Source organism: Pseudophryne corroboree, unplaced genomic scaffold (assembly GCF_028390025.1).
Source record: "Pseudophryne corroboree isolate aPseCor3 unplaced genomic scaffold, aPseCor3.hap2 scaffold_1021, whole genome shotgun sequence".
NCBI classification, from domain to species: Eukaryota; Metazoa; Chordata; class Amphibia; order Anura; family Myobatrachidae; genus Pseudophryne; species Pseudophryne corroboree.
In genome coordinates, this window is record NW_026967648.1 from 159,989 (window position 1) to 181,805 (window position 21,817).

At 45.3% G+C, this 21,817-nt stretch overlaps 9 non-coding genes and 1 pseudogene across 9 annotated transcripts; 7 read left to right on the forward strand and 3 right to left on the reverse strand.

Annotated features, from left to right (window-relative positions):
* Window positions 1–304: 304 nt before the first annotated feature.
* On the forward strand, window positions 305–468 carry LOC134987957 (U1 spliceosomal RNA). Its single transcript, XR_010193497.1, has one exon. It is a non-coding gene; the product is annotated as a U1 spliceosomal RNA (small nuclear RNA).
* Window positions 469–620: 152 nt separating this feature from the next.
* Window positions 621–755, forward strand: LOC134987859 (U1 spliceosomal RNA; annotated as a pseudogene).
* Window positions 756–1,456: 701 nt separating this feature from the next.
* On the forward strand, window positions 1,457–1,620 carry LOC134987814 (U1 spliceosomal RNA). Its single transcript, XR_010193383.1, has one exon. It is a non-coding gene; the product is annotated as a U1 spliceosomal RNA (small nuclear RNA).
* A 152-nt stretch (window positions 1,621–1,772) lies between these two features.
* On the forward strand, window positions 1,773–1,935 carry LOC134987850 (U1 spliceosomal RNA). The gene has a single exon (XR_010193405.1). It is a non-coding gene; the product is annotated as a U1 spliceosomal RNA (small nuclear RNA).
* Window positions 1,936–2,606: 671 nt separating this feature from the next.
* On the forward strand, window positions 2,607–2,770 carry LOC134987961 (U1 spliceosomal RNA). The gene has a single exon (XR_010193502.1). It is a non-coding gene; the product is annotated as a U1 spliceosomal RNA (small nuclear RNA).
* A 975-nt stretch (window positions 2,771–3,745) lies between these two features.
* On the forward strand, window positions 3,746–3,909 carry LOC134987936 (U1 spliceosomal RNA). The gene has a single exon (XR_010193479.1). It is a non-coding gene; the product is annotated as a U1 spliceosomal RNA (small nuclear RNA).
* A 14,107-nt stretch (window positions 3,910–18,016) lies between these two features.
* LOC134987898 (U5 spliceosomal RNA) lies at window positions 18,017–18,132 on the reverse strand. Its single transcript, XR_010193442.1, has one exon. It is a non-coding gene; the product is annotated as a U5 spliceosomal RNA (small nuclear RNA).
* A 286-nt stretch (window positions 18,133–18,418) lies between these two features.
* Window positions 18,419–18,534, reverse strand: LOC134987910 (U5 spliceosomal RNA). Its single transcript, XR_010193454.1, has one exon. It is a non-coding gene; the product is annotated as a U5 spliceosomal RNA (small nuclear RNA).
* A 270-nt stretch (window positions 18,535–18,804) lies between these two features.
* On the reverse strand, window positions 18,805–18,920 carry LOC134987885 (U5 spliceosomal RNA). The gene has a single exon (XR_010193429.1). It is a non-coding gene; the product is annotated as a U5 spliceosomal RNA (small nuclear RNA).
* Window positions 18,921–19,064: 144 nt separating this feature from the next.
* Window positions 19,065–19,228, forward strand: LOC134987933 (U1 spliceosomal RNA). The gene has a single exon (XR_010193476.1). It is a non-coding gene; the product is annotated as a U1 spliceosomal RNA (small nuclear RNA).
* Window positions 19,229–21,817: the final 2,589 nt, after the last annotated feature.

Sequence of the window (21,817 nt, forward strand, 5' to 3'; positions counted from 1 at the left end):
TTCATATGCAGACGAGGGTTGAAGCCAACTTTGACCCACTGCTTGGATGACATCACCATATGCAAATCCATCTGCGGCAGGCCTTCCCCCAGGAATGCTTGCACTAGTTGTTGCATTTGGTTTGTTGTTTGGGGGTGCTTCAGTATTAGGCAGCCTTCTGCCCTCCCATGTTCATCTGAAAATATGTGTTCTCCCTGCAGTTGTTGTCCCCAGATGAGAGTTCCCTTGTGCTGCCTCAGTTGAATCTCCTTTACTTGACAGAGATGTGCCTGAGCAGCGGCCCTCACCAGCCCTATCCCAAATCATACTTATTTTGCATAGGAGATACCATGGTCATGAAGATTGTTCTCCCAGGGTTAGGTTCATTCATTGCGTTCTGGGTATGCTGACCTCTGTGATTTCCCCAAATGTGGGAAACTCAACTGCATTATTTGTGGTAGTGGGGGACTGTGTTTGTGCTTTCCTCTGGTCTGCTCTGGTAAAAGTCAGATTTCTTTGTCTCAGATCTTCCTCTAGCCTTGTTCTTCTTTCAAGAGTTCCATTGTGCTGCCTCAGTTGGATCTCCTTCACTTGACAGGGGGGTGCCCGAGCAGCGACCCTCCCCAGCTCTAGCCCAACTCCTACTTACCTGCCAGGTGAGATACTATGATCATGAAGTTGCTTCTCCCAGGGCAAGGCTCACCCATTGCACTCTGGGTGTGCTGCCCCTGCGATTTCCCCAAATGTGGGAAACTTGACTGCATAATTTGTGTTTCCCCTAGTCGGCTCTCATATAATTCAGATCTCTTTGTCTCAGGTCTCTCTCCAGCCTAGTTTGCTGTCTGTTTCCACTTCTTTTTTCTTGAGCCCCTCCCTTCTACACCCTTGTGCACTATCCTGACTTCTCCTCCTGTCTGCTTACTTTGTGCCTTCCGATGCACAATGCAAACTACAGGTAGTGCTGCAGGGCCCACACCCTTTTACTTGCCTTACAGAGCAGCTCTGGAGCTGTTACAGTGCCAAGCTGCTGCAAGAAATCAGCTTGAATGCTTCAGGGGCTGGGGCATGGCCAACATGAGCCCCACACCGAAGGAGGGTGGGGGTGTTTAATGCGAACTAAGGGTCATTCAAGCGCCGCAAAAGGCCGCCATGCCCTGCATACCCCTTTTCTCTTTTCATATGCAGATGAGGGTTCCAGCCAACTTTGGCCCACTGCTTGGATGACATCACTGTATGCAAATCCGTCTTCTGCAGACCTTCCCCCAGGAATGCTTGTACTAGTTGTTGCATTTGGTTTGTTGTTTGGGGTGCTTCAGTATTAGGCAGCCTTCTGCCCTCCCATGTTCATCTGAAAATATGTGTTCTCCCGGCAGTTGTTGTCCCCAGATGAGAGTTCCCTTGTGCTGCCTCAGTTGAATCTCCTTTACTTGACAGAGATGTGCCTGAGCAGCGGCCCTCCCCAGCCCTATCCCAAATCATACTTATTTTGCATAGGAGATACCATTGTCATGAAGATTGTTCTCCCAGGGTAACGTTCATTCATTGCATTCTGGGTATGCTGACCCCTGTGATTTCCCCAAATGTGGGAAACTTGACTGCTTTATTTGTGGTAGTGGGGGACTGTGTTTGTGCTTTCCTCTGGTCAGCTCTGGTTAAAGTCAGATTTCTTTGTCTCAGATCTTCCTCTAGCCTTGTTCTTTTTTTGAGAGTTTCCTTGTGCTGCCTCAGTTTGATCTCCTTCACTTGACAGGGGGGTACCCGAGCAGCGACCCTCCCCAGCTCTAGCCCAACTCCTACATACCTGCCAGGTGAGATACTATGATCATGAAGGTGCTTCTCCCAGGGCAAGGCTCACCCATTGCACTCTGGGTGTGCTGCTCCTGCGATTTCCCCAAATGTGGGAAACTTGACTGCATAATTTGTGTTTCCCCTGGTCGGCTCTCGTATAATTCAGATCTCTTTGTCTCAGGTCTCTCTCCAGCCTAGTTTGCTGTCTGTTTCCACTTCTCTTTTCTTGAGCCGCTGCCTTCTATGCCCTTGTGCACTCTCCTGACTTCTCCTGTCTGCTTACTTTGTGCCTTCCAACGCACAATGCAAACTACAGGTAGTGCTGCAGGGCCCACACCCTTTTACTTGCCTTTCAGAGCAGCTCTGGAGCTGTTACAGTGCCCAGCTGCTGCAAGAAATCAGCTTGAATGCTTCAGGGGCTGGGGCATAGCCAACATGAGCCCCACACCGACGGAGGGTGGAGGTGTTTAATGCAAACTAAGGGTCATCCAAGCGCCGCAAAAGGCCGCCATGCCCTGCATACCCCTTTTCTCTTTTCATATGCAGATGAGGGTTCCAGCCAACTTTGGCCCACTGCTTGGATGACATCACCGTATGCAAATCCGTCTTCTGCAGACCTTTTCCCAGGAATGCTTGTACTAGTTGTTGCATTTGGTTTGTTGTTTGGGGGTGCTTCAGTATTAGGCAGCCTTCTGCTCTCCCATGTTCATCTGAAAATATGTGTTCTCCCTGCAGTTGTTGTCCCCAGATGAGAGTTCCCTTGTGCTGCCTCAGTTGAATCTCCTTTACTTGACAGAGATGTGCCTGAGCAGCGGCCCTCCCCAGCCCTATCCCAAATCATACTTATTTTGCATAGAAGATACCATTGTCATGAAGATTGTTCTCCCAGGGTGAGGTTCATTCATTGCATTCTGGGTATGCTGACCCCTGTGATTTCCCCAAATGTGGGAAACTCGACTGCATTATTTGTGGTAGTGGGGGACTGTGTTTGTGCTTTCCTCTGGTCAGCTCTGGTAAAAGTCAGATTTCTTAGTCTCAGATCTACCTCTAGCCTTGTTCTTTTTTTGAGAGTTTCCTTGTGCTGCCTCAGTTGGATCTCCTTCACTTGACAGGGGGGTGCCCGAACAGCGACCCTCCCCAGCTCTAGCCCAACTCCTACTTACCTGCCAGGTGAGATACTATGATCAGGAAGGTGCTTCTCCCAGGGCAATGCACTCTGGGTGTGCTGCTCCTACGTGTTCCCCAAATGTGGGACACTTGATTACATAATTTGTGTTTCCTCTGGTCGGCTCTCGTATAATTCAGATCTCTTTGTCTCAGGTCTCTCTCCAGCCTAGTTTGCTGTCTGTTTCCACTTCTCTTTTCTTGAGCCGCTCCCTTCTATGCCCTTGTGCACTATCCTGACTTCTCCCGTCTGCTTTCTTTGTGCCTTCCAACGCACAATGCAAACTACAGGTAGTGCTGCAGGGCCCACACCCTTTTACTTGCTTTACAGAGCAGCTCTGGAGCTGTTACAGTGCCCAGCTGCTGCAAGAAATCAGCTTGAATGCTTCAGGGGCTGGGGCATAGCCAACATGAGCCCCACACCGAAGGAAGGTGGAGGTGTTTAATGCGAACTAGGGGTCATCCAAGCGCCGCAAAAGGCCGCCATGCCCTGCACACCCCTTTTTTATTTTCATATGCAGACGAGGGTTGAAGCCAACTTTGACCCACTGCTTGGATGACATCACCATATGCAAATCCATCTGCTGCAGGCCTTCCCGCAGGAATGCTTGCACTAGTAGTTGCATTTGGTTTGTTGTTTGGGGGTGCTTCAGTATTAGGCAGCCTTCTGCCCTCCCATGTTCATCTGAAAATATGTGTTCTCCCTGCAGTTGTTGTCCCCAGATGAGAGTTCCCTTGTGTTGCCTCAGTTGAATCTCCTTTACTTGACAGAGATGTGCCTGAGCAGCGGCCCTCCCCAGCCCTATCCCAAATCATACTTATTTTGCATAGGCGATACCATGGTCATGAAGATTGTTCTCCCAGGGTGAGGTTCATTCATTGCACTCTGGGTATGCTGACCCCTGTGATTTCCCCAAATGTGGGAAACTCGACTGCATTATTTGTGGTAGTGGGGGACTGTGTTTGTGCTTTCCTCTGGTCAGCTCTGGTAAAAGTCAGATTTCTTTGTCTCAGATCTTCCTCTAGCCTTGTTCTTCTTTCGAGAGTTCCCTTGTGCTGCCTCAGTTGAATCTCCTTCACTTGACAGGGGGTGCCCGAGTAGCAATCCTCCACAGCTCTAGCCCAACTCCTACTTACCTGCCAGGTGAGATACTATGATCTTCACTGTTAGGGCAATCAGGATGTGGAATTCCCTGCCAGGGAAGGTGGTAATGGCGGACTCTGTAATTGGATTTAAAAAAGGAATGGATACATTTCTGAATGAAAAAGCTATCCAAGGTTATAATACTTAAAATATCAACATGGTTAATCCGGGGGTAACATGAGTTATAGTAGCTAACTAGTCATAAAACATTATTCAGCAAGTATGTAGAATCATCACAACTTAAAACAGGTTGAACACGATGGGCAATTTGCCTCTATTCAACCTCAAAAACTATGTTACTATATGTTACTATATTACTATGTTACTGTAGTATACAGAACACCACAATGTAATGAGCAGTGATAGTGAGCACTGATGAGGATACTAGAACTGACACTGAGCAGCAAGATGCAGCACTGGACTATTAGTAATGTACTGTAGTATGCTGAGCACCACAATGCAGCACAAGACAATGAGCAGTGATACTGAGCACTGATGAGGATACTACTGAGAACTGACACTGAGCAGGAGAGACACACTACTAGTATTACTGAGCAGCAATAAGTAACCACTGATACTGAGCACTGATATTGAGATTTCCACTGAGAGAACATAGCCACGTCCTCTCCGCTCTCTCTTCAATGCACGAGTAAAAATGGCGGCAACGCGCAGCTCTTTATATGGAATCCGAATCTCGCGAGAATCCGACAGCGGGATGATGACATTTTCCCTTGTTCAGGTTTTCCGAGTCAGGCGGGAACAACCGAGCCTGCCTCGGACCAGTGTAAACCACGTGGAGTTCGTCGGGAATTCGGTTCTCGGAGAACCGAACCCGCTCCTCTCTACCTTATACCCATCAATTTTTTTATTTTCAATCTAAGCCCCTGCAGTTTTCTGTAAGCATCTGCTTCGCTATGATGATCAACAAGTCACAAGGGCAAACACTCAGGGCTTGAGGCGTAGATCTTAGGACCAGCTGCTACAAGCATGGCAGAGGTGTCACTATCACTGGTGACACCCAGAGAGGTGGCGAGGGAGATTGTAATGCAGTGCGCGCAGATAAGCAGTGCAATGGTAAAAAGGAGGCATGGTTTCATAGGTAGGGGCGTGGCCTGGTGGCCTGAATCTACATTTTGTTGCTCCGGGTGTCCCGGGGGTTGGGGGCTGCACCCGGGGACTAGTGTGTGTGCGGTGCTGGCTCCTGCACAGTGACAGGGCATGGCCACCCAGCATGACGCCTCCATTCTTGACCATGCTGTAATTGCAGTCGCACTGCAGTTCAGCGTGATCATAAAAAATGGTGTAGCCTCCTGCTGGTGCAGACTGTATGTGCGCGCAGGAAGCCGCCACCATTTTTGTGATCACAGCGGCTGAATGTGATGTCATACAGCCGCTGTGACCACGCCCCCTGTGTCTCCTCCGCTGCAGACCCCATTTTGATGCCTTGCCCCCGCACCGCTCCATCCCTGACTTGGAAATGGAGTGTTGTTGACCCCCCTCTCCCCCCCCCCCGCCCCGATTGACAGGCAGAGGCGATCGCATTCTCTGCGGGGTGCCGCAGAAAATGCAGGCACATGCGTATGCTCTTAGCAATTTTTGCAGTTGGATCGCTTATTGTGATTGCAATCCAACCTGAATCAGGCCCTATTACCTATCACAATGCGCTGCGGGCAGTACAAAATTGGGATAATATAGGAGTAAAACTCCCAGACCTGTGCTCCTTAACTGTACCTGGTGGCTAGTGGAGCGGCTGCCCAGTAATCAGTGTCCACGCCAGTGCGCACACGGTCCACCCCCTACGGCCACGATCCCCTTCATCAGCGGCCTCGTGATCCGGAAGGGCGGTGTGTGTGTGACTGACCTTAGGAAGAAACTGGAGCCTCCGCTGCAGTGACCCAGCAACCAGGGCACGGGAGTATACAGCGCCGCTGGGAGTGATGAAGCTGCAGTAAAGATGTCTATTAGACCTAGCCTGCTGCAGCCCTTGTAGATTCTCATAAAACAAGTTCTTCTTTTCTTGTCAAAATTAATAGCTAAGATTAGGCTGCCTGAGGCAGGCCCCTGTTAAGTGGCCTGCTACTGAAGGCACCAACTACAAACTGAGCTCCCTGTTCATGGAAGCGGGGTTATAGAGGAGGATGCGCTGAGCATCTTGGGAACAGTCAAAAGCTTTGAGCCGGTTGGTGCCTCAGATCAAGATCCTACTCTACACCCCAATGTGAATCCTTGTGGAGTCCAGTGTACCCCACAGAAGAAATTAATGTGTCACACCCATTGGCAGCAACCTTAGAATAGCTGCTGACGGGCACAATTGAGAAAGGAAGGGGGGGGGGATATTTGAATCCAGCACATAGATGCAATTCAAATATGTAATTTGTACCTTCCTATTTTAAAATATAATGGATGAACCTCACCCTGTGAGAACAATCTTCATGATCAAGAGATCTCATATGCAAAATAAGTATGAGTTGGGATAGGGCTGGGGAGGGTGGCTGCTCGGGCAGCCCCTCCCCCGTCAAGTTAAGGAGATTCAACTGAGGACGCACAAGGGAACTCTCGTCTGGGGACAACAACTGCAGGGAGACCACATCTGTTCAGATGAACATGGGAGGGTGGAAGGCTGCCTAATATTGAAGCACCATCAAATATCAAACCATATGCAACAACTAGTACAAGCATTCCAGGGGGAAGGTCTGCAGAAGACGGATTTGCATACGGTGATGTCATCCAAGCAGTGGGCCAAAGTTGGCTGGAACCCTCATCTGCATATGAAAAGAGAAAAGGGGCATGCAGGGCATGGCGGCCTTTTGCGGTGCTTGGATGACCCCTAGTTCGCATTAAACACCCCCACCCTCCTTTGGTGTGGGGCTCATGTTGGCCATGCCCCATCCCCTGAAGCATTCAAGCTGATTTCTTGCAGCAGCTGGGCACTGTAACAGCTCCAGAGCTGTTCTGTAAGGCAAGTAAAAGGGTGTGGGCCCTGCAGCACCACTGTCATGCCTTCAGCATTTGCTTTGTGTAGATCTGATTACTTTTACTACAGAAAGTTGTATTATTGCCCCATCTAGTGGTCAGTCCCATCAATTAATTTGACCCTCATAGCCTCTTGTAGCCAGTCTTGCAATGCATTCTGGGATGAAGAAGCTGGGATCAGCCTTTCTACTTCCCTCATGGTCCCAGACAGTCATGCTTTACATGGGTCCAACTCTCATATAGCATTCGATGGTGAGTTTGTATATTAAATGTCTCATCTCAACCTGTTTAGCCAGTGAGTAATGTTAGCTGCACTGTAGTTTATACTTGCACATGTAATCACATGTTTGCACAGCCTATGTTATATGTACTTGTGTATATCCATTTTGCTTTTCACATGCATATCATAATTGCATATTCTTGTTTCATTAACAGTTTTACCTCATTATCACATATCATCATATCGTATTGTACATCAAATCAACGCATCATATCTGTGATCCCTTTACTGAATAATAAAACACCGTTCTACAAACACCTCTTCTGAACAGATTATTGAAAAGTAAAGGTGGTTATACTGTAGGCTTCAAATTTGCCAGAAAGGGCTTAGTGAGAGGCTGAACAGTAAAACATCGAATGCTACAAGCAGATGGACTCTCTAACACTGACTCCGTCAGTAAATCATTGCCTGTCAGCAGTGGGGACATATACTGACTTACAGAGCCGTTACACTGCCAGCCACAGCTATCTGCATATGACAGCCACACAGTTTCTATACAGTCTACCAACTATGGCAGCTCAGCAATAGGAGTACCGCCATTTGACTACACAGAAACCTGTACAAGTCAGTGCAGCCACGCTTATAAGGCAACACAACAGTCTCTTCACAGTCAAGCAGCTTCATAACAGTTCAAAGATACTGACTCCTCAGAGATCTGCGACCAGTCTGAACAGTTACTTGCAGACAGCATTACAGCAGTCTCTACACAATCAAACATCTCTACCAGATCACCATGTCACAGAAAACGATATCCTCATACAAAACAAGGTCCCAAGTCTCTGGTTCCTCCAAATCCTTGTCTGTCAGTAATGCAGCCATCATGGCACGTGCAAAAGCGGAAGCCGCAAAAGTAAGGGCTAACTTTGCCGAGCAGGAGATGCAATTAAAAATCGAGAGCAAACGCTTAGAAGCAATCGGCGAGAAGCTCGCTGCAGAGAAGGAGGCAGCGGCTGCCATAGCTGAAGCAGAAATCTTGGAGACTGCAGAACTCCCTGATATAAGAAGAACCAATGTACTTGACACAGAGAATGGATCTCAGGATTCACTGCAACGCACATCAGAATACGTACGTCAAGTCTCAAAAAGGAGTAGCAACCCTCCATCTTTACAAGGTACGCATTCAGACCTCATGCAAACAAATCAAGTACACTCTACAGCGCCACCACCAGTGGACAACAGACCACACATTTGCAAGCAAGAGAATCCTAGACACTGTGAACCTATGAGGGACAACTCTTCCCCACCTCAGATGTCTGAATCTGCAAACTCCAAGAAAGACACAGCCTACTTCACACAGAAGCGGTGTGATACCAACCGTCGGGAACCAGACAACACTAACAGGTATGACTACACACCATATACCTACCGTGTTAATGTACCGACATCTCCAAGAGCCAATCAGGACACATTAGACTTTGCTAAATTTCTCACCCGCCGTGAATTAGTCACGATTAGTATTTCAAAGTTCAATGATCGCCCTGAGAACTTCAGAGCCTGGCAGTCCTCTTTTCAAAACGCTATCAGAGGAATAGACCTTTCACATAGTGAAGAGATAGACCTCTTAATTAAATGGCTTGGGAATGAATCTGCAGAACATGCTAGAAGGATAAGAGTGATTAACATTAACCACCCTGAGAATGGACTTAGGATGATCTGGGATAGACTTAATGAGTGCTATGGCTCACCAGAGATAATAGAGAGTGCTCTGTTCAAAAGAATAGACGATTTCCCCAGGTTACCCAACAAAGGCTATCAGAGACTCAGAGAACTAAGTGACTTACTAAAAGAACTTCAAGTAGCTAAATGTGAGGGAGATTTACCAGGACTTGCCTTCCTTGACACAGCCAGAGGCGTTAACCCTATAGTGCAGAAACTACCGTATAATCTGCAGGAACAATGGATCAACCATGGCTCCAAATATAAGCGGCAGAACAAAGTGCAATTTCCACCATTCTCAGTTTTCGTGGACTTTGTACACCAGCAAGCTATGACCAGGAATGATCCTAGTTTTGCCTTTACCTTGACAAATACTGCACCTATGGTACCTAACCCCCGCAAAACATCAGTTGCAGTTCACAAGACTAATGTGCATTATTCAGATTCTTTCCGCAGGTCTACCAGCTTTAATCGCCAAGAGACCACAGACAAAGATCCAGCCAAGCAATGTCCTCTGCATCACAAACCGCATCCTCTCCTGAAATGCAGAACCTTCAGAGAAAAGTCCCTGGAGAACCGCAAAGCCTTCTTAAAGGAGAATAGGATCTGCTACAAGTGCTGTTCCTCCACATCACACCTCGCCAAGGACTGCAAGGTTAGTGCTAACTGCACAGAATGCCACAGCACAGACCACAATACCGCTCTACACCCTGGTCCTCCCCCATGGGCTTTGCAACACAGTTATACCGATACAGAGCATGGCGGGGAGCACAGTGTAGAACAAAAAGACACTGTTGCAGTCACACCAGAAATAACTTCACAATGTACCGAAGTCTGCAAAGATGCCATTAGCGGTAGATCCTGCTCCAAAATATGTTTAGTCAAAGTTTACCCCAAAGGCCATCCAGACAAAGCCGTTAAACTTTATGCAATCCTAGATGACCAAAGTAACAGGTCTCTAGCCAGATCAATCTTCTTTGAGACCTTTAATGTTAAAGGACCCAGCACTCCTTACTCCTTAAGATCCTGCGCAGGGAGTTTTGAGACAACAGGAAGGAGAGCAACTGGCTATCAAATTGAGTCCTTGGATGGGAAGACATGTCTCTCTTTACCAACTATCACAGAGTGTGACGAGATTCCAGACAATAGGAGTGAGATTCCTACACCAGATGTAGCTAAACACCATACACATTTGAAACGCATAGCACATCTGATACCAGAACTGGATCCACATGCCCAAATAAATCTACTCATTGGGAGGGATATCCTACAAGTCCACAAAGCCAGAAGTCAGATTAATGGTCCACATAACGCACCTTACGCTCAAAGACTGGATCTGGGATGGGTAATAATAGGAGAAGTATGTCTTGGAGATGTGCATAAACCAGATTCTGTCAACAGCATGCTTACCTGTACTTTAGAAAATGGACGCCCTTCTCTATTCCAGCCATGTCATAACCATTTCCTCATAAAGGAATTACCACACTGTACCTTCATAGACTCAACTAGTGACAACCATATCTGTGACAACTATCAAGATCATCTGGGACACGCAGTCTTCCAGAGAACAAAGAAGGATGACCAGGTGGCAATGTCCATAGAGGACAAACTATTCTTGGAAATAATGGAGAAAGGACTAGTCAAGGATGATGCCAACAGCTGGGTTGCTCCTCTACCCTTTAGAACACCCAGACAACGCCTTCCTAATGACAGAGAACAAGTACTCAAACGCTTCTCTTCACTTAAACACAACTTTCACAGGAAACCAGAGATGAAAGATAATTTCTTCTCCTTTATGGCTAAAATATTTGAGAATGGTCACGCCGAGATAGCTCCCATTCTTAAAGACACAGAAGAATGCTGGTACCTGCCAATGTTCGGAGTATATCACCCGAAGAAACCAGGTCAGATAAGAGTGGTGTTCAATTCCAGTGCCCAGTTTGAAGGTGTTTCTTTAAATGACGTACTCCTGACAGGACCAGACCTTAACAACAAACTCCTAGGAGTACTCATCCGTTTCCGAAAAGACTCTATTGCCTTCACAGCTGACATTCAACAAATGTTTCATTGCTTTCTTGTGAGAGAAAAAGACAGGAATTTCCTAAGATTCTTCTGGTTCAGAGACAATGACCCCTCAAAAGACATCACGGAGTATCGCATGAAGGTACACATCTTTGGTAACAGCCCTTCACCTGCAGTTGCCATCTATGGACTCAGACGTTCAGCTCAAGAGGGTGAGCTAGAGTATGGTTCTGATGTTAGACAACTTGTAGATAAAGACTTCTACGTGGATGACTGCCTAAAATCTATGCCAACAGCCGAGACAGCAATCAGCCTCCTCAAAAGAGCTCAGGAAATGCTTGCTTGTTCAAACCTGAGGCTTCACAAAATAGCTTCCAACAGCAAAGTAGTGATGGAAGCCTTCCCTTCCCAAGATCATACCAGCGATTTAAGAGACTTGGATTTAGGAACCGATTCCCCACCAGCTCAACGTAGCCTTGGACTCTTGTGGGACTTAAAATCTGACACCTTTACCTTCCAAGTAAACAGCGAAGAAAGACCCTTCACTCGCAGAGGTGTTCTCTCTACTCTAAACAGCTTGTACGACCCCTTAGGATTTGCAGCTCCTGTCACTATCCAAGGTAAAGCTTTGCTCAGAGACCTAACCTGTGAGTCAATTGACTGGGATGCCCCACTGCCTCCCCAGAAAAGAAACTTGTGGCAAGAGTGGAAAGATTCTCTATCTACCTTAACCAACCTCCGCATTACACGTCCATATGCCCCCGTGCCTTCTACAGCAGTACAAAACCAGAGACTATGTGTATTCTCTGATGCCTCAACCCAAGCAATTGCTGCAGTTGCATATCTTAAGACCATGGACATCAAGGGACAATGTCATATTGGATTTGTCATGGGCAAAGCAAAGTTAGCTCCACGTCCAGAACACACAGTGCCCAGACTTGAACTTTGTGCTGCAGTACTAGCTGTAGAATTAGCTGAGCTCATTTCATCTGAGTTACCAATTGGACTCTCTGAAGCAGATTTCTACACAGACAGTAAGGTAGTATTAGGCTACATATGCAACGAGACCAGACGGTTCCATGTTTATGTCAGCAATCGTGTGCTAAGAATCAGAAGATCCACCAATCCAAAACAGTGGCACTATGTATCTACTGCTCACAATCCAGCAGATCACGCTACAAGAGCTGTCCCAGCCAGTATCCTCAAAGACACTACATGGCTCAGAGGACCTGAATTCCTGTACAAGGCAGATTCGAACAATCCTGAAAGTAGCATATTCAAGCTAGTAGACGCAGACTCAGATGTTGAAATTCGTCCACAAATAACTACAATCCATACCGTAACTTCAGATTGTCAACTTCAGCCTCACAGATTCCAAAGATTTTCAACTTGGAAATCACTTGTCAGAGCCATTACCTGCTTAACTCACATAGTCCATTCATTTAAACGCAACGCATCTGTAAGTGTGAATGGATGTAAAGGTTGGCACCACTGTCAAAATGTTTACGCACCAGAAGAAACACAACGATCCAAGAACCTTATCATCCGTGTTGTGCAGCACCAAATCTTTTCCGGAGAGATCGACTGCATTAACAGTGGAAATCCTATTCCCAAAGACAGCACCTTAAAAAAGCTAGACCCTTTTCTTGATGAAAATCATTTATTGAGAGTAGGAGGCCGTCTTCAAGAAGCAAACTTGGAGACAAATGAGAAAAATCCTTTAATCATTCCTGGGAGTCACCACATAGCTTCTTTAATTGTGCAACACTATCACAACGAAGTCAAACACCAAGGACGATTGTTTACCGAAGGAGCTCTACGATCAGCTGGGTTCTGGATTATTGGAGCGAAAAGGTGTGTAAGCAGCACAATCTTCAAATGTATCATTTGCCGTAGACTTCGTGGTACTTCCCAAACTCAGAAGATGGCTAATCTTCCAACAGACAGACTTAGTACAGACCCTCCTTTCTCCAATGTTGGTCTTGATGTATTTGGTCCATGGACTGTCATCACACGACATACTAGAGGTGCGAATGCGAACAGCAAGCGCTGGGCGGTTGTATTCACTTGTATGAGCATCAGAGCTGTTCACATCGAAGTTATAGAATCAATGGACACTTCAAGCTTCATCAATGCCTTTAGACGCTTCATTGCTATCCGTGGCCCAGTAAAACACATCCGGTCCGACAGAGGTACCAACTTCATTGGAGCAGCCAAAGAATTACAAATTAATTCGAACATTGACACTAAAAGCATAGAGAGATATCTCAGTGAGCAAGGTTGTACATGGACCTTCAACCCGCCTCATTCTTCTCATATGGGAGGTGCCTGGGAAAGGATGATCGGCATGATACGCAGAATCCTTGATTCCATATTCTTGCAAGTGGGAACTGCAAGACTTACTCACGAGAGCTTAACAACCTTCATGGCTGAAGTCTCAGCTATTGTCAACGGAAGACCATTGACTTCAGTGTCTAATGACCCAGAAGACCCACTTCTACTTACTCCGGCCACTCTTCTTACACAGAAGACCGGGATTACCTATGCTCCTCCTGGAGAATTCAATACCAAAGACCTGTTCAAACGTCAATGGAGACAAGTTCAAAGCCTTGCAAACACCCTTTGGGACAGATGGAAAAGACAATACCTTTCTACCCTGCAGTCAAGGAGCAAGTGGCAAGTTGCCAAACCCAACTTAAAACCAGGTGACATTGTGCTCGTCAGAGATTGCCAGTCACAACGCAACGAATGGCCTTTAAGTCTTGTCACCAAGACGTTCCCAAGCAAGGATGGGAAGGTTCGTAAGGTTGAGGTCAAGATCTGTAAGCGAGGAGAGACTAAGTTGTTCCTCAGACCAGTGACTGAACTATTCTTATTGTTATCTGTTTAGAGTTTAAAATATGGTACCAGTGATACCAGACGGGGAGTGTCATGCCTTCAGCATTTGCTTTGTGTAGATCTGATTACTTTTACTACAGAAAGTTGTATTATTGCCCCATCTAGTGGTCAGTCCCATCAATTAATTTGACCCTCATAGCCTCTTGTAGCCAGTCTTGCAATGCATTCTGGGATGAAGAAGCTGGGATCAGCCTTTCTACTTCCCTCATGGTCCCAGACAGTCATGCTTTACATGGGTCCAACTCTCATATAGCATTCGATGGTGAGTTTGTATATTAAATGTCTCATCTCAACCTGTTTAGCCAGTGAGTAATGTTAGCTGCACTGTAGTTTATACTCGCACATGTAATCACATGTTTGCACAGCCTATGTTATATGTACTTGTGTATATCCATTTTGCTTTTCACATGCATATCATAATTGCATATTCTTGTTTCATTAACAGTTTTACCTCATTATCACATATCATCATATCGTATTGTACATCAAATCAACGCATCATATCTGTGATCCCTTTACTGAATAATAAAACACCGTTCTACAAACACCTCTTCTGAACAGATTATTGAAAAGTAAAGGTGGTTATACTGTAGGCTTCAAATTTGCCAGAAAGGGCTTAGTGAGAGGCTGAACAACCACCTGTAGTTCGCATTGTGCGTTGGAAGGCACAAAGTAAGCAGACGGGAGGAGAAGTCAGGATAGTGCGCAAGGGCATCCTTTTCTCTTAGTCCGTAGAGGATGCTGGGGTCACATTAAGAACCATGGGGTATAGACGGGATCCGCAAGAGACATGGGCACTTTAAGACTTTCAAAGGGTGTGAACTGGCTCCTCCCTCTATGCCCCTCCTCCAGACTCCAGTTATAGGAACTGTGCCCAGGGAGACGGACATTTCGAGGAAAGGATTTATTGTTAAACTAAGGTGAGCATCTTACCAGCTCACACCTTAAGCATGCCGCAGAACGTGGCATTCAACAGAACACAAGCCAACGGCATGAACAATTGCAGCAAAAAGCTGACCAGAACCATAACACAACATGTGTATAACCACAAGTAATAACTGCAGACACAGTATGGACTGGGACGGGTGCCCAGCATCCTCTACGGACTAAGAGAAAAGGATTTACCGGTAGGTATTAAAATCCTATTTTCTCATACGACCTAGAGGATGCTGGGGTCACATTAAGAACCATGGGGTTATACCAAAGCTCTTGAACGGGTGGGAGAGTGCGTACGACTCTGCAGCACCGAATGACCCAACTTGAGGTTATCATCAGCCAAGGTATCAAACTTGTAAAACTTAGCAAAAGTGTTTACTAAATAGCTGCTCGGCAAAGTTGCAATGCCGAGACTCCCCGACCAGCTGCCCAGGATGAACCCACCTTTCTAGTAGAATGGGTCTTCACCTAATTCAGTAACGGCAATCCTGCCGTGGAATGAGCATGCTGAATCTTACCACAGATCCAGCGCATAATGGTCTACATGGAAGCAGGACACCCAATCCTGTTGGGAGCATACAGGACAAACAGAGCCTCTGTTTTCCTAATCTGAACTGTTCTGGTGACATAAATTTTCAAAGTTCTGACCACAGCCAGAGACTTTGACTCAACGAAGGTGTCAGTGGCCAAAGGCACCATGTGGAAAGATGAACCACCTTCGGCAGAAATTGTTGACGTGTCCTCAATTCTGCTCTATCTTCATGAAAGATCAAAGATCAAAAGCTCTTGTGATACTGCATGGTTTGTACTGTTTTCCATGTGCTCCCAGATCTTTCAAGCAAGTAGCATGGTCAAGAAAGTTCTGTTTGAAAAGTAACAACATTTACTGTCATTGTTATAGAATTTGGGAGAAAAAACAAGAAGAAATCTGCACTGTTGACGCACTGGACAGAATGAATGAATCATAAAATATAACCTTTATTAAGTATGTATTCAAATTGGATAAATATTAATATTATTATCCCAAACTGCAGTGAAACATAAAGGTTAAAATCACAGAACTAACATACATGTGCATAAGAAGAATAAAGAGATGTGAAAAAAAGGTTTAAAAAGCGTGTCCGTGTGTGATTATTTTTGAAGGCACAACCCTGGCGGGGTTGTTTATATAGATATATATGTTGCTAATAATCACTTTCTAGCGTAATGTTATTAAATAGCTGTTAGTATCTATGTCGTCAGGTACCACTGGGTCATATCCTATATACTCCCTTCACTCAATAGGGGTTACCTCCCGGGAAGCCATCCCCATTGGCGAATTTGTGGGGGTGATTGAGTATAACCGGTAAGCTAGCCTCCAATTTGTGGGGTGCTTAGGTAGATGGGGATCACTTATTTCTCTGTGTCCCCTAAGACTATATTCCTAAATTCAATACCATAGGGGGATAGCTTTCTATATCGGATAAGGAATCACTTGATAGGGAAATCTCTATGCATCATGGAAAGATCATATTTATTAATATCCAAACTAAAAAAAATGATGAATAGCTTTAATTTAGCTGTTTAGATATAGTTAATTGGCGAGATATACCAACAGGTGCGGTTGCCTTAAGGAATATGGCAATTCCAATATAAATAGCAGCCCTCCTTCATATAATCAGCCAGATCTTATTAAATCTGGTCCAGATATAGCCGTTCAGATATACTTAATTGACAACATATATCAATCGGTGGGGTTGCCTTAAGGAATATAGCAATTCCAATTCTCATATAAATAGCAACCTTCCTTCATATATTCAGCCAGATCTTATTTAATCTGATCTAGGCGTAGGCAATAATGCTTTCCTTAGAGGTATAGCCACCTCAATTCTTATTAGGAAGCAAAGTGTCTGTCATAATGGTTTATCCAATTCATCTAAGAAATAATATATTCCATGTGTCAGAGATTCATTACTCTCTATTTACACTGTTAAAGAGTTAATTCTTATTATGTTACAGTGTAATGAAATTATCATATAGGGAGATGTGGCAATTCCATGTGCTATATATATAATAACCCTTAGTGGTCCAGATTCCACAATGAGGAATTTTCTTATAAACCGCTGAAACACACAGCTGTTTGACTGACTTCCAAATATATCTATCTCACTTTGTAACAGTCTTATGATAGAGAAACTGTTACATATTCGGTCACTTAGTTATCTAAAGGTAAACAGACTCAATGTGAGGGTAATATAATATATCAAATGCGCTGTCAATAATCGTGGTAACTGGTGTAATAATGTGGTATATTGAGTATGCTAGTAAGGCATATAACTGCTCTCCAGCCTTTAAGTGTTACCAATCAATTTGTTACACTGTAAAGGATTTATGGTGTCCTGTTAGGACATGCAGCTGCTAGGCTGACTCAAAGATTTATCCATTTGTAACAATTATGTAACAGTTATATACATGTTACTGGTATTACATAGAAATAGTATGACACAGGCCAGCAGTCCCATGTGTCTAGATTCCACAATAGGAGATTTTCTTTGTCTTATAAACTGCTGGAACACACAGCTGCTAGACTGACTTCAAATATATATATTACTTTGTAACAGTCTTATAGTAAAGAGACTGTTACACACTGTCATTTAGTTATCTCAAGGTTAGCAGATTCTGTGTGAGGATAGTGTTCTGTTAGAACATGCAGCTGCTAGGCTGACTCATAGAAAATGTATCCATTTGTAACAAATGACACATACAGCATTAAATTAATATCTATAGCAGCCCATGTGACATCTCTACTCTTATCATAATTGTCTGGTTATTGCCAATCTGGACAGCAGGAGTGATATATATTCACTAGTCCCAATATTCCATCATATAAATATACCCACACTGATATACTTTCTTATCAAGAGTTATTAGTAGCTATCTGTATGCACTTTAGACATTGTAATTGCTAAGTGACATCATATCTAGTGTATTCCTTTCTTATAGCTCAGCTTCTATTCCCTATTAGTGGAGACTAACAGCTAACATCATAATCATATATTTTTGTTTTATAACATTTCACATGAGTCAAATACACGCGGACACGCCGTGCCCTACACGCGTGTTTCACTGCATCTATGGCAACTTACATTAAAGCTAACAAGAAAGCACACTCGTTCTGTCTTTAAACTGATAAAAGAAACCCCAATAATATGGGGCATGCAAAAATTGAGACAAAACTCAGTTTTGCTCCTCTCCACGGAAATCTTTAGTAAAAGGCGAAAGATTTGTTCGTTCTGAAGAGAAACCAGAGCATGACCAAGATTCCACCTGTCGCCTGAGTGCCATGCCAGCAGTCCTCATTCAGCTCAAAGTGAGCACCCAATATGAAAGAAAGAAAGCAGATTTCTCACCAGGCTTCCCCTTGCTATAAGCATGGTTTGTACTCTTTTCCATGTGCTCCCAGATCTTTCAAGCAATTAGTATGGTCAAGAAAGTTCTGCTTGAAAAGAAACAGACATTTACTGTCATTGTTATACAAATTAACTTACATTAAAGCCAACAAGAAAGCACACTCGTTCTGTCTTTAAACTGATAAAAGAAACCCCAATAATATGGGGCATGCAAAAATTGAGATAAAACTCAGTTTTGCTCCTCTCCACGGAAATTTTTAATAAAAGGCGAAAGATTTGTTCATTCTGAAGAGAAACCAGAGCATGACCAAGATTCCACCTGTCGCCTGAGTGCCATGCCAGCAGTCCTCATTCAGATCAAAGTGAGCGCCCAATTTGAAAGAAAGCAGATTTCTCACCTGGCTTCTCCTTGCTATAAGCATGGTTTGTACTGTATTCCATGTGCTCCCAGATCTTTCAAGCAAGTAGCATGGTCAAGAAAGTTCTGTTTGAAAAGAAACAAACATTTACTGTAATTTCTATGCAAATGAGCTTTCATTAAAGCACACTCATTCTATCTTTAAACCGATAAAAGAAACCCCAAAAAGATGGGGCATGCAAAAATTGAGGTAAAACTCAGTTTTGCTCCTCTCCACGGAAATCTTTAGTAAAAGGCGAAAGATTTGTTCGTTCTGAAGAGAAACCAGAGCATGACCAAGATTTTCATCTGAAAATATGTGTTCTCCCTGCAGTTGTTGTCCCCAGATGAGAGTTCCCTTGTGCTGCCTCAGTTGAATCTCCTTTACTTGACAGAGATGTGCCTGAGCAGCGGCCCTCCCCAGCCCTATCCCAAATCATACTTATTTTGCATAGGAGATACCATGGTCATGAAGATTGTTTTCCCAGGGTGAGGTTCATTCATTGCATTCTGGGTATGCTGACCCCTGTGATTTCCCCAAATGTGGGAAACTCGACTGCATTATTTGTGGTAGTGGGGGACTGTGTTTGTGCTTTCCTCTGGTCAGCTCTGGTAAAAGTCAGATTTCTTTGTCTCAGATCTTCCTCTAGCCTTGTTCTTCTTTCGAGAGTTCCCTTGTGCTGCCTCAGTTGGATCTCCTTCACTTGACAGGGGGTGCCCGAGCAGCAATCCTCCACAGCTCTAGCCCAACTCCTACTTACCTGCCAGGTGAGATACTATGATCTTCACTGTTAGGGCAATCAGGATGTGGAATTCCCTGCCAGGGAAGGTGGTAATGGCGGACTCTGTAATTGGATTTAAAAAAGGAATGGATACATTTCTGAATGAAAAAGCTATCCAAGGTTATAATACTTAAAATATCAACATGGTTAATCCGGGGGTAACATGAGTTATAGTAGCTAACTAGTCATAAAACATTATTCAGCAAGTATGTAGAATCATCACAACTTAAAACAGGTTGAACACGATGGGCAATTTGCCTCTATTCAACCTCAAAAACTATGTTACTATATGTTACTATATTACTATGTTACTGTAGTATACAGAAAACCAAAATTCAATGAACAGTGATAGTGAGCACTGATGAGGATACTAGAACTGACACTGAGCAGCAAGATGCAGCACTGGACTATTAGTAATGTACTGTAGTATGCTGAGCACCACAATGCAGCACAAGACAATGAGCAGTGATACTGAGCACTGATGAGGATACTACTGAGAACTGACACTGAGCAGGAGAGACACACTACTAGTATTACTCAGCAGCAATAAGTAACCACTGATACTGAGCACTGATATTGAGATTTCCACTGAGAGAACATAGCCACGTCCATTCCGCTCTCTCTTCAATGCACGAGTAAAAATGTCGGCAACGCACAGCTCTTTATATGGAATCCGAATCTCGCGAGAATCCGACAGCGGGATGATGACATTTTCCCTTGTTCAGGTTTTCCGAGTCAGGCGGGAACAACCGAGCCTGCCTCGGACCAGTGTAAACCACGTGGAGTTCGTGGGGAATTCGGTTCTCGGAGAACCGAACCCGCTCCTCTCTACCTTATACCCATCAATTTTTTTATTTTCAATCTAAGCCCCTGCAGTTTTCTGTAAGCATCTGCTTCGCTATGATGATCAACAAGTCACAAGGGCAAACACTCAGGGCTTGAGGCGTAGATCTTAGGACCAGCTGCTACAAGCATGGCAGAGGTGTCACTATTACTGGTGACACCCAGAGAGGTGGCGAGGGAGATTGTAATGCAGTGCGCGCAGATAAGCAGCGCAATGGTAAAAAGGAGGCATGGTTTCATAGGTAGGGGCGTGGCCTGGTGGCCTGAATCTACATTTTGTTGCTCCGGGTGTCCCGGGGGTTGGGGGCTGCACCCGGGGACTAGTGTGTGAGCGGTGCTGGCTCCTGCACAGTGAAAAGGCATGGCCACCCAGCATGACGCCTCCCTTCTTGACCATGCTGTAATTGCAGTCGCACTGCAGTTCAGCGTGATCATAAAAAATGGTGTAGCCTCCTGCTGGTGCAGACTGTATGTGCGCGCAGGAAGCCGCCACCATTTTTGTGATCACAGCGGCTGAATGTGATGTCATACAGCCGCTGTGACCACGCCCCCTGTGTCTCCTCCGTTGCAGACCCCATTTTGAAGCCTTGCACCCGCACCGCTCCATCCCTGACTTGGAAATGGAGTGTTGCTGACCCACCTATCCCCCCCCCCCCCCCCCGCCCTGATTGACAGGCAGAGGCGATCGCATTCTCTGCGGGGTGCCGCAGAAAATGCAGGCACATGCGTATGCTCTTAGCAATTTTTGCAGTTGGATCGCTTATTGTGATTGCAATCCAACCTGAATCAGGCCCTATTACCTATCACAATGCGCTGCGGGCAGTACAAAATTGGGTTAATATAGGAGAAAAACCCCCAGACCTGTGCTCCTTAACTGTTCCTGGTGGCTAGTGGAGCGGCTGCCCAGTAATCAGTGTCCACGCCAGTGCGCACACGGTCCACCCCCTACGGCCACGCTCCCCTTCATCAGCGGCCTCGTGATCCGGAAGGGTGGTGTGTGTGTGACTGACCTTAGGATGAAAGCGGAGCCTCCGCTGCAGTGACCCAGCAACCGGGGCACGGGAGTATACAGCGCCGCTGGGAGTGATGAAGCTGCAGTAAAGATGTCTATTAGACCTAGCCTGCTGCAGCCCTTGTAGATTCTCATAAAAAAAGTTCTTCTTTTCTTGTCAAAATTTATAGCTAAGAATAGGCTGCCTGAGGCAGGCCCCTGTTAAGTGGCCTGCTACTGAAGGCACCAACTACAAACTGAGCTCCCTGTTCATGGAAGCGGGGTTATAGAGGAGAATGCACTGAGCATCTTGGGAACAGTCAAAAGCTTTGAGCCGGTTGGTGCCTCAGATCAAGATCCTACTCTACACCCCAATGTGAATCCTTGTGGAGTCCAGTGTACCCCACAGAAGAAATAAATGTGTCACACCCATTGGCAGCAACCTTAGAATAGCTGCTGACGGGCACAATTGAGAATGGAAGGGGGGGGGGGGGGGACATTTGAATCCAGCACATAAATGCAATTCAAATATGTAATTTGTACCTTCCTATTTTAAAATATAATGGATGAACCTC